The sequence below is a fragment of the Lissotriton helveticus genome, assembly GCF_964261635.1.
Source record: "Lissotriton helveticus chromosome 1_1 unlocalized genomic scaffold, aLisHel1.1 SUPER_1_unloc_86, whole genome shotgun sequence".
Lineage (NCBI taxonomy): Eukaryota > Metazoa > Chordata > Amphibia > Caudata > Salamandridae > Lissotriton > Lissotriton helveticus.
Window position 1 is genome coordinate 923,572 of NW_027611732.1, and position 12,309 is coordinate 935,880.

Consider the following 12,309-nt stretch of genomic DNA (forward strand, 5'->3'; position numbering starts at 1 on the left):
CGTGCGTCCGGTGAGGAAGGATTCTATCCAGCTGAGTGCCGTCCCGGTGATCCCTGCTGCCGCGAGTCGGTGGAGAATAATAGTATATATATATAATAATAATAGCATCTTTGTGTTTTGCCGCAGACCGTTAGGGTCCGCATCTGTTAATGGTTAGCCCTAGATTGGAATGTGTTAGCCGAGACCCCAAGACTGTTGGCTCCTCCCACTGATCGATTTTGCTTCTCATTATTTCCTTGTATGGACATAAAATGTGCTCTTGTGCCTTGTACCGCCTTCTTTTGAGCCCCTGTGTGGGTATAAATAAACCATGTGTCCAGTAGCACTTTGTGCTACTTCTGATAGTGCCAAAGGGTACTGTCTGAACTTTAGCACCACTTCATGAAGTGTAATAAATTCTATGTTTTGCAATTCCAGTTTCCGTGCCAACTTTTTCCTTTGGGTCTGAGGACTTCGTGCGCAGAAGGGCGAACCCCTTGCACTAGCGGGCCAGGCTGAGGCCTGCACGACAAGCTCAGCCCCAGGGGCCCCCGGATAGAAGAGCCCAGCTCAGCCCCAGAGGCCCCCGGATAGAAGAGCCCAGCTCAGCACCAGGGCCCCCAGATATAAGAGCCCAGCTCAGCCCCAGGGGCCCGCGGATAGAAGAGCCCAGCTCAGCCCCAATGGCACCCGGATAAAAGAGCCCCGCTCAGCCCCAGGGGCCCCAGATAGAAAAGCCCTGCTCAGCCCATGAGGCCCCCGGATAGAAGGGCCCAGCTCAGCTCCAGGGCCCCCAGATAGAATAGACTAGCTCAGCACAAGGGGCCCCGGATAGAAGAGCGCAGCTCTTCCCAGGGCCCCCGGATAGAATAGACAAGCTCAGCCCCAGGGGCCCCGGATAGAAGAGCGCAGCTCAGCCCCAGAGGCCCCCAGATAGAAGAGCACAGCTCAGCACCAGGGCCCCCAGATAGAAGAGCCCAGCTCAGCCCCAGGGGCCCCTGGATAGAAGAACCCAGCTCGGCCCCAAGTGCCCCGGATAGAAGAGTATAGCACAGCCCCAGGGGCCCCAGATAGAAGAGCTCAGCCCCCCCAGAGGCCCGCGGATAGAGGAGCCCAGCTCAGCCCCTAGGGCCCCTGGATAGAAGAGCGCAGCTCAGCCCCAGGGGCCCCGGATAGAAGAGTATAGCTCAGCCAAAGAGGCCCCGGATAGTAGAGCCCAGGGGCCCTGGTTAGAAGAGCCCAGCTCAGCTCCGGATAGAAGAGCCCAGCCCTCCCCAGGAGCCACCGGATAGAATAGATCAACTCAGTCCCAGGGGCCCCGGATAGAAGAGCACATCTCAACCCCAGGGGCCCCAGATAGAAGAGCCCAGCTCAGCCCCAGGGCCCTCAGATAGAAGAGCCCAGCTCAGCCCCAGGGGCCCCCAGATAGAAGAGCTCAGCTCAGCCCCAGAGGCCCCTGGATAGAAGAGCCCAGCTCAGCACCAGGGCCCAAGATAGAAGAGCCCAGCACAGCCCCAGGGGCCCCCGGATAGAAGAGCCCAGCTCAGCCCCAAGGGCCCCCGCATAGAAGAGTATAGCTCAGCCCCCAGGGCCCCCAGATAGAAGAGCCCAACCCAGCCCCGGGGGCCCCCAATCAAAGAGCCCAGCTCATCCCCAGGGGCCCCCAGATAGAAGAGCCCAGCTCAACCCCAGGGGCCCCCAGATAGAAGATCCCAGCTCAGCCCCAAGGGCCCCCGGATAGAGAGTATAGCTCAGCCCCAGGGGCCCCCGGATAGAAGAGCCAAGCTCAGCCCCAAGGGCCCCCTGGATAGAAGAGTATAGCTCAGCCCCAGGGCCCCCCGGATAGAAGAGCCCTGGAGTCCTGGATAGAAGAGCCCTCCGCAGGGGCCCCCGTAGAGAATAGACCAGCTCAGCCCCGGGGGCCCTGGATAGAAGAGCCCAGCTCAGCCCCTCAGGGGCCCCCAGATAGAAGATCCCAGCTCAGCCCCCCTGGAGCCTGAGGATAGAAGAGTCCAGCTCAGCCCCAGGGGCCCGTGGATAGAAGAGCCGAGCTCAGCCCAAGGGGCCCCGGATAGAAGAGCCCAGCTCAGCCCGAGGATAGAAGAGCCCAGGTCAGCCCCCAAGGGGCCCCCGCTAGAAGAGCCCAGCTCAGCCCCAGGGGCCCGGGATAGAAGAGCCCAGCTCAGCCCCAGGGGCCCGGGATAGAAGAGCCCAGCTCAGCCCCAGGGGCCGCCGGATAGAAGAGGCCAGCTCAGCCCAAGGGGCCCCGGATAGAAGCACCCAGCTCAGCCACAGGGCCCCCGGATAGAAGAACCCAGCACAACCCCCAGGGATCCCGGATAAATGAGCCCAGCTCAGCCCCAGGGCCCCCGGATAGAAGAGCCCAGCTCAGTCCCAGATGCCCTGGATAGAAGAGCCCTGCTCAGCCCCAGGACCCCCAGATAGAAGAGCCCAGCTCAGCCCAGGGCCCCCGGATAGAAGAGCCCAGCTCAGCCCCAGAGGCCCCCGGATAGAAGAGCCCAGCTCAGCCACAGGGGCTCCCCTAGAAGGGCCCAGCTCAGCATGGCTCTTGCAGAGATTCTCTTCAGGATTATTCAGTCTATTTCTACAAACACAGCAGATGGTGCTGACAATCTCCTACCTGAGCAGAGACCTGTGTTGACATGTCCAGGCTCTCTCCTCCCCCTGGGGTCTGGGGGTGGGAGGGGCAGATCTGGGGTCTGAGGGGGGTCTGCAGATGGAGGTAACTGAACAGACAGACAATGGTTCCTTCCTCCTCAGCTGCAGGCTGCAAACACTAGGAGAGGCCGGAAGTGATGTCACCGCAGCTGCTGGTGCTGTCTCTGCCGCCGCTGACCCGGAAGAGGAAACCCTTATCCCTTTCGTCCAACGTGCAGCTTAGTGGGTTTCATCAGCAGGCGAGGATCGCCCTCTGGTGGCCGCTGACGGAACCGCCGCCTCCAGTCTTTAGGAGTGAATTGGAAATAGCCTGAATTTCATTAATTATATGTAAGAAACTGCTAGAATTAAACTGGACAATGTTTTCTGTTTTTCCTGTTTCTGTGGGTAATTTTTTATATTTGGTAGGACTGTGTGTATTCAAACAACTTTCCGACTGCACCAAATTACGTTTTTACATTTGTCTCCTTTGTTTACCCGCTCACTCCCTTCAAAGGTTCACTTATAAAATAAACAAACAAGTAGATTACAGTCTCAATAACTTCATAAGACAGAACAATCAGATTTGACGGTCACAGATTTCTCCCTTAGTGGATGGTGTCATGACAGTGGGTGAACAGTCCACAGAATTCCTCACAGTGAAGCAAGATGCACCGCAGTGCACAGATCCCTCACAGTGCAGCAAGATGCACCACAGTGCACAGATTCCTCACAATGCAGTAAGATGCACTACAGTGCACAGATTCCTCACAGTGCAGCAAGATGCACCACAGTCCACAGTTCCCTCACAGTGCAGCAAGATGCACCACAGTCCAAAGAGCCCTCACAGTGCAGCAAGATGCACAACAGTGCACAGATTCCTCACAGTGCAGCAAGATGCACCACAGTGCACAGATCCCTCACAGTGCAGCAAGATGCACCACAGTGCACAGATCCCTCATAGTGCAGCAAGATGCACCACAGTGCACAGATCCCTCACAATGCAGTAAGATGCACCACAGTGCACAGATCCCTCACAGAGCAGAAAGATGCTCCACAGTGCACAGATCCCTCACAGTGCAGCAAGATGCACCACAGTGCACAGATCCCTCACAGTGCAGTAAGAATGCACCACAGTGCACAGATCCCTCAGAGTGCAGCAAGATGCACCACAGTGCACAGATCCCTCATAGTGCAGCAAGATGCACCACAGTGCACAGATCCCTCACAGTGCAGCAAGATGCACCACAGTGCACAGATCCCTCACAGTGCAGCAAGATGCACCACAGTGAACAGATCCCTCACAGTGCAGTAAGATGCACCACAGTGCACAGATCCCTCACAGTGCAATAAGAATGCACTGCAGTGCATAGATCCCTCACAGTGCAGTAAGATGCACCACAGTGCACAGATCCCTCACAGTGCAGTAAGATGCACAACAGTGCACAGATCCCTCGCAGTGTAGCAAGATGTACCACAGTGCACAGATCCCTCACAGTGCAGCAAGATGCACCACAGTGCACAGATCCCTCACAGTGCAGTAAGATGCACCACAGCGCACAGATCCCTCGCAGTGCAGCAAGATCACCACAGTGCACAGATGCCTCACAGTGCAGCAAGGTGCGCCACAGTGCACAGATCCCTCGCAGTGCAGCAAGATGCACCACAGTGCACAGATCCCTCACAGAGCAGCAAGATGCACCACAGTGCACAGATCCCTCACAGTGTAGCAAGATGCACTCAAGTGCACAGATCCCTCACAGTGAAGCAAGATGCACCACGGTGCACAGATCCCTCACAGTGCAGCAAGATGCGCCACAGTGCACAGATCCCTCACAGTGCATTAAGAATGTACCGCAGTGCACATATCCCTCACAGTGCAGCAAGATGCACCACAGTGCACAGATCCCTCACAGTGCAGCAAGATGCACCACAGTGCACAGATCCCTCACAGTGCAGCAAGATGCACCACAGTGCACAGATGCCTCGCAGTGCAGCAAGATGCACCACAGTGCACAGATCCTTCACAGTGCAGCAAGATGCACCACAGTGCACAGATCCCTCACAGTGCACCAAGATGCACCACAGTGCACAGATCCCTCACAGTGCAGCAAGATGCACCACAGTGCACAGATCCCTCACAGTGCAGCAAGATGCGCCACAGTGCACAGATCCCTCACAGTGCAGTAAGAATGCACCGCAGTGCACATATCCCTCACAGTGCAGCAAGATGCACCAAAGTGCACAGATCCCTCACAGTGCAGCAAGATGCACCACAGTGCACAGATCCCTCGCAGTGCAGCAAGATGCACCACAGTGCACAGATCCGTCACAGTGCAGCAAGATGCAGTGCAGTGCACAGATTTCCCACAGTGCAGCAAGATGCAACACAGTACACAGACCCCTCACAGTGCAGCAAGATGCACCACAGTGCACATATTTCCCACAGTGCACCAAGATGCACCACAGTGCACAGATCCCTCAAAGTGCAGTAAGAATGCACCGCAGTGCACATATTTCTAACAGTGCATTAAGATGCAGTGCACAGATCCCCTCTTTAACACACATGATTCCCACAAACACCCCCAGGGCCAGAAGGAAAGCCCCCCAGGGCCCCCAGATAGAAGAGCCCAGCTCAGCCCCAGGGGGCCCCGGATAGAAGAGCCCAGCTCAGCCCTAGGAGCCACAGATAGAAGAGCCCAGATCAGCCCCAGGGGCCCCAGATATAAGAGCCCAGCTCAGCCCCAGGGGCCCCGGATAGAAGAGCCCAGCTCAGCCCTAGGGGCCACAGATAGAAGAGCCAAGCTCAGCCCCAGGGACCCCGGTAAGAAGAGCCTAGCTCAGCCCTCCAGAAGCCCCCGGGTAGAAGAGCTCAGCTCAGCCCCAGGGGCCCCAGATAGAAGAGCCCAGCTCAGCCCCAGGGGCCCCGGATAGAAGAGCCCAGCTCAGCCCCTGGGGCCCCTGGATAGAAAGGCCCAGCTCAGCCCCGGGGGCCCCCGGATAGAAGAGCCAACTTAGCACCAGGGGCCCCGGATAGAAGAGCCCAGCTCAGCCCCAGGGCCTCGGATAGAGGAGTCCAGCTCAGCCCTAGGGGCCCCCGGATAGAAGGGCCCAGCTCAGTCCCAGGAGCCCCCGGATAGAAGAACCCAGCTCAGCCCAAGGGGTCCCCGGATAGAAGAGCCCAGCTCAGCCCCCCCCTGGGGCCGGTGGATAGAAGTGCCCAGCTCAGCCCCAGGGACCCCCGGATAGAAGAGCCCTGCTCAGCCCCAGGATCCCCGGATAGAAGAGCCCAGCTCAGCCCCAGGGCCCCTGGAAAGAAGAGCCCAGCTCAGCCCCAGGGGCCCTGGATAGAAGAGCCCAGCTCCGACCCAGAGCCCCCAGATAGAAGAGCCCAGCTCAGCACCAGGGGCCCCAGATAGAAGAGCCCATCTCAGCCCCCCTGGAGCCTGTGGATAGAAGAGCACAGCTCCGCCCCAGGGGCACCAAGATAGAAGAGACCATCTCAGCTCTAGGGGCCCCCGGATAGAAGAGCCCAGCTCAGCCCCAGGGGCCCCTGGATAGAGGAGCTCAGCTCCGCCCCAGGGGCCCCCAGATAGAATAGCCAAGCTCAGGCCCAGAGACCCCCGGATAGAAGAGCCCAGCTCAGCCCCTAGGGCCCCCGGATAGAAGAGCCCAGCTCAGCCCCAGGGTCCCCCAGATAGATGAGCCCAGCTCAGCCCCAGGGGACCCTGGATAGAGGAGCCGCGCTTAGCCCCAGGGGCCCCGGATAGAAGAGCGCAGCTCAGCCCCAGGGGCCCCTGGATAGAGGAGCCCAGCTCAGCTCCAGGGGCCCCGGATAGAAGAACCCAGCTCAGCCCCAGGGCCCCCCAGATAGAAGAGCATAGCACAGCCCCAGGGGCCTCAGATATAAGAGCCCAGCCCCCCAGAAGCCCCCGGATAGAAGAGCCCAGCTCAGCCCCAGGGGCCCTGGATAGAAGGGCCCAGCTCAGCCCCAGGATCCCCGGATAGAAGAGCCCAGCTCAGCCCCAGGGGATGCAGATAGAAGGGCCCAGCTCAGCCCCAGGGGCCCGCAGATAGTAGAGCCCAACTCAGTCCCAAGGGCCCCCGGATAGAAGAGCCCAGCTCAGCCCTAGGGGCCCCGGATAGAAGAGCCCAGCTCAGCCCCAGGGCCCCCCGGATAGAAGAGCAGAGCACAGTCCCAGAAGCCCCCGTATAGAAGAGCCCAGCTCAGCCCCAGAGACCTCAGGATAGAAGAGCCCAGCTCAGCCCCAGGGGATGCAGATAGAAGGGCCCAGCTCAGCCCCAGGGGCCCCCTGGTTCACCGACGACCTCAAGGACTCCAAGAAGACCTGCTGCACCCTCGAGAAAGCCTGGCTCCTCGACCGGACCACCGACAACATGACCGCCCTCAAACACGCTACCCGCAAGCAGCACCAGCTCATCCGCACCACCAAGAAGAAATCCCTGAAGGAACGACTGGACAACAACGCCCACGACAGCAAAGAGCTCTTCACTATCATCAAGGAGTTCTCCAACCCCGGCACCAACGACATCACTCCGTCACAAGACCTCTGCCACTCCCTCGCCTCGTTCTTCGACCGCAAGATCGCCGACATCCACAACAGCTTCGGCGCCCCACCCACGCACCCAACTGTCGAACCAACGCCCCCCACTGCCACCCTTCGCACCTGGACCACGGTGACCACCGAAGACACAGCCCGCACGATGAACACCATCCACTCCGGATCACCGACCGACCCCTGCCCACACCACGTCTTCAACAAGGCCGACTCCACCATCGCACCCCAACTCCGGAACATCATCAACGCCTCCTTCAACACCGCCACCTTCCCGGAGAGCTGGAAGCACGCCGAGATCAGCGCCCTCCTGAAGAAACCTACAGCGGACCCCACCGATCTCAAAAACTTCCGCCCCATCTCGCTCCTCCCTTTTCCTGCTAAAGTCATCGAGAAGATCGTCAACAGACAGCTGACCGCCTTCCTCGAGACGAACGGATCCCTCGACCCCTCGCAGTCCGGCCTCAGAGCCAACCACAGCACCGAGACCGCCCTCATCGCAGCCACCGACGACATCCGGACCCTGCTCGACAAGGGGGAAACAGTGGCCCTCATCCTCCTGGACCTCTCCGCTGCGTTCGACACGGTCTGCCACCGCACCCTAGTCCAGCGCCTCAACAACATCGGTATCCAAGAGAAGGCACTGGAGTGGATCATCTCGTTCCTCGCCGGAAGAACACAAAGAGTCCGCCTTCCCCCGTTTCGCTCCGAGGCCACCGAAGTCATCTGCGGCGTCCCGCAAGGATCTTCACTCAGCCCCACCCTCTTCAACATCTACATGAAAACTCTCGCAGCCATCGCACGCCAGCACAACCTCAACATCATCTCTTACGCCGACGACACCCAGCTGATCCTCTCCCTCACCAGAGACCCCGACACCGCCAGAACCTGACTACACGAAGGGATGAAAGACGTCGCCGAGTGGATGAAGGACAGCCGCCTGAAACTGAAATCAGACAAGACGGAAGTCCTCATCCTGGGATCTTCGCCCTCCGCCTGGGACGACTCCTGGTGGCCCCCAGCCCTGGGCACCGCACCCAAGCCAACCGACCACGCACGCAACCTGGGCTTCATCCTGGATCCCTCCCTATCGATGACCAGACAAGTCAACGCCGACTCCTCATCGTGCTTCAACACCCTGCGTATGCTTTGCAAGATCTTCTGCTGGATCCCGACCGAGACCAGGAAGACTGTCACCCAGGCACTCGTCACCAGCCGACTGGACTACGGAAACGCCCTCTACGCCGGAACCACAGCCAAGCTACAGAAAAGACTCCAGCGCATCCAGAACGCCTCCACCCGACTCATCCTGGATGTGCCCCGACGCAGCCACATCTCCAGCCACCTGAGGAACCTGCACTGGCTCCCCGTCGACAAGAGGATCACGTTCCGGCTCCTCACCCACGCACACAAGTCTCTCCACGACCTGGGCCCCAAGTACCTCAACGACCGCCTGACCTTCTACACGCCCACCCGCCAGCTACGGTCCACCAGCCTCGCCCTCGCAGCCGTACCACGCATCCGAAGAGCCACCGCCAGAGGAAGATCCTTCTCTTACCTGGCTGCCAAAACTTGGAACTCCCTCCCCATCCACCTTCGGCTGACCCAGGACCATCTCGCCTTCAGGAAACAACTCAAGACCTGGCTGTTCGAGCAGTAGCAGCACCCTCCTCCCCCCAAGCGCCTTGAGACCCTCCCGGGTGAGTAGTGCGCTATACAAATGGCATGATTGATTGATTATAGCTCAGCCCCAGGGGCCCCCGAGTAGAAGAGCCCCGTTCAGCCCCAAGGGCCCCGGATAGAAGAATATAGCTCAGCCCCACGGGCCCCCGGATAGAAGAGCCCAGAGGTCCTGGATAGAAGAGCCCAGCTCAGCACTGGATAGAAGAGTCCAGCCCTCCCCAGGGGCCTCCGGAGGGAATAGACCAGCTCAGCCCCAGGGGCCCTGGATAGAAGATCCCAGCACAGCCCCCCTGGGACCCACGGATAGAAGAGCCCAGCTCAGACCCACGGGCCCCTGGTTAGAAGAGCCCAGCTCAGCACAAGGGGCCCCGGATAGAAGAGCCCAGCTCAGCCCCAGGATAAAAGAGCCCAGCTCAGCCCCCAAGGGGCCCCCGGATAGCAGAGCCCAGCTCAGCCCCAGGGGCCCCGGACAGAGGAGCCCAGCTCTGCCACAGGGGCCGCTGTATAGAAGAGCCCAGCTCAGCCCAAGGGCTCACAGATAGAGGAGCCCAGCTCAGCCCCAGGGGCCCCGGATAGAAGAGCCCAGCTCAGCCCCAGGGGCCCCGGACAGAAGAGCCCAGCTCAGTCCCAAGGCCCCCGGATAGAGGAGCCCAGCTTAGCCCCAGGAGCCCCCGGATAGAAGAGCCCAGCTCAGCCCTAGGGGCCCCCGGATAGAAGAGCCCCGCTCAGCCCCAGGGGCCCCTCATAGCAGGGTCCAGCTTAGCCCCAGGGGCCCTGGAGAAGAGCCCAGCTCAGCCCTAGGGCCCCCGGATAGAAGAGCCCAGCTCAGCCCCAGGGGCCCCAGATAGAAGATTCCAGCTCAGCCCCAGGGGCTCCTGGATAGAAGAGCCCAGCTCAGCCCCAGGGGCCCCCGGACAGAAGAGCCCAGCTCAGCCCCAGGGGCACAGGATAGAAGAGCCCAGCTCAGCCCCAGAGAACCCCGGGATAGAAGAGCCCAGCTCAGACCCAGGGGCCCCGGATAGAAGAGCCCAGCTCCGCCACAGGACCACCGGATAGAAGAGCCCAGCTCAGCTGCACAGGCCTCCAGATAGAAGAACCCAGCTCAGCTCCAGGGCCCCCGGATAGAAAAGCCCAACTCAGCCCCAGGGGCTCCAGATAGAAGAGCCCAGCTCAGCCCCAGGGGCCCCCGGATAGAAGAGCCCAGCTCAGCCCCAGAGGCCCCCAAATAGAAGAGCCCAGTTCAGCCCAGAGGCCCCTAGACAGAAGAGCCCAGCTCAGCCCCCAAGGGCCCCCAGATAGAAGAACCCAGCTTAGTCCCAGGGGCCCATGGATAGAGGAGCCCATCTCCACCCCAGGGGCCCCTAGATAGAAGAGCCCAGCTCAGCCACAGAGGCCACCAGATAGAAGAGCCCAGCTCAGCCCCTAGGGCCCCCGGATAGAAGAGCCCAGCTCAGCCCCAAAGGGCCCCCGGATAGAAGAGCCCAGTTCATCCCCAGGGGCTCCTGGATAGAGGAGCCCAGCTCAGCCCCCGGGGGCCACGGATAGAAGAGCACAGCTCAGCCCCAGGGGCCCCTGGATAAAGGAGCCCAGCTCAGCCCTAGGGCCCACGGATAGAAGAGCCCAGCTCAGCCCCAGGGGCCCCATGATAGAAGAGCCCAGCTCAGCCCCAGGGCCCCCGGATAGAAGAGCCCAGCTCACCCCCAGGGGCCCCAGATAGAAGATTCCAGCTCAGCCCCAGGGGCCCCTGGATAGAAGAGCCCAGCTCAGCCCCAGGGGCCCCCGGATAGAAGAGCCCAGCTCAGCCCCAGGGGCACAGGATAGAAGAGCCCAGCTCAGCCCCAGAGAACCCGGGGATAGAAGAGCCCAGCTCAGCACTGGATAGAAGAGTCCAGCCCTCCCCAGGGGCCTCCGGAGGGAATAGACCAGCTCAGCCCCAGGGGCCCTGGATAGAAGATCCCAGCACAGCCCCCCTGGGACCCACGGATAGAAGAGCCCAGCTCAGCCCCACGGGCCCCTGGTTAGAAGAGCCCAGCTCAGCACAAGGGGCCCCGGATAGAAGAGCCCAGCTCAGCCCCAGGATAAAAGAGCCCAGCTCAGCCCCCAAGGGGCCCCCGGATAGGAGAGCCCAGCTCAGCCCCAGGGGCCCCGGACAGAGGAGCCCAGCTCTGCCACAGGGGCCGCTGTATAGAAGAGCCCAGCTCAGCCCAAGGGCTCACAGATAGAGGAGCCCAGCTCAGCCCCAGGGGCCCCGGATAGAAGAGCCCAGCTCAGCCCCAGGGGCCCCGGACAGAAGAGCCCAGCTCAGTCCCAAGGCCCCCGGATAGAGGAGCCCAGCTTAGCCCCAGGAGCCCCCGGATAGAAGAGCCCAGCTCAGCCCTAGGGGCCCCCGGATAGAAGAGCCCCGCTCAGCCCCAGGGGCCCCTCATAGCAGGGTCCAGCTTAGCCCCAGGGGCCCTGGAGAAGAGCCCAGCTCAGCCCTAGGGCCCCCGGATAGAAGAGCCCAGCTCAGCCCCAGGGGCCCCAGATAGAAGATTCCAGCTCAGCCCCAGGGGCTCCTGGATAGAAGAGCCCAGCTCAGCCCCAGGGGCCCCCGGACAGAAGAGCCCAGCTCAGCCCCAGGGGCACAGGATAGAAGAGCCCAGCTGAGCCCCAGAGAACCCCGGGATAGAAGAGCCCAGCTCAGCCCCAGGGGCCCCGGATAGAAGAGCCCAGCTCCGCCACAGGACCACCGGATAGAAGAGCCCAGCTCAGCTGCACAGGCCTCCAGATAGAAGAACCCAGCTCAGCTCCAGGGCCCCCGGATAGAAAAGCCCAACTCAGCCCCAGGGGCTCCAGATAGAAGAGCCCCGCTCAGCCCCAGGGGCCCCCGGATAGAAGAGCCCAGCTCAGCCCCAGAGGCCCCCAAATAGAAGAGCCCAGTTCAGCCCAGAGGCCCCTAGACAGAAGAGCCCAGCTCAGCCCCCAAGGGCCCCCGGATAGAAGAACCCAGCTTAGTCCCAGGGGCCCATGGATAGAGGAGCCCATCTCCACCCCAGGGGCCCCTAGATAGAAGAGCCCAGCTCAGCCACAGAGGCCACCAGATAGAAGAGCCCAGCTCAGCCCCTAGGGCCCCCGGATAGAAGAGCCCAGCTCAGCCCCAAAGGGCCCCCGGATAGAAGAGCCCAGTTCATCCCCAGGGGCTCCTGGATAGAGGAGCCCAGCTCAGCCCCCGGGGGCCACGGATAGAAGAGCACAGCTCAGCCCCAGGGGCCCCTGGATAAAGGAGCCCAGCTCAGCCCTAGGGCCCACGGATAGAAGAGCCCAGCTCAGCCCCAGGGGCCCCATGATAGAAGAGCCCAGCTCAGCCCCAGGGCCCCCGGATAGAAGAGCCCAGCTCAGCCCCAGGGGCCCCAGATAGAAGATTCCAGCTCAG

The 12,309-nt window shown here is 61.1% G+C and overlaps 1 protein-coding gene across 1 annotated transcript in view; it reads right to left on the reverse strand.

Annotated features, from left to right (window-relative positions):
* LOC144806561 (uncharacterized) overlaps positions 1-12,309 on the reverse strand; it is a 171,116-nt gene that overhangs the window by 157,900 nt on the left and 907 nt on the right. The gene's annotated exons all lie outside the window — the stretch shown is intronic.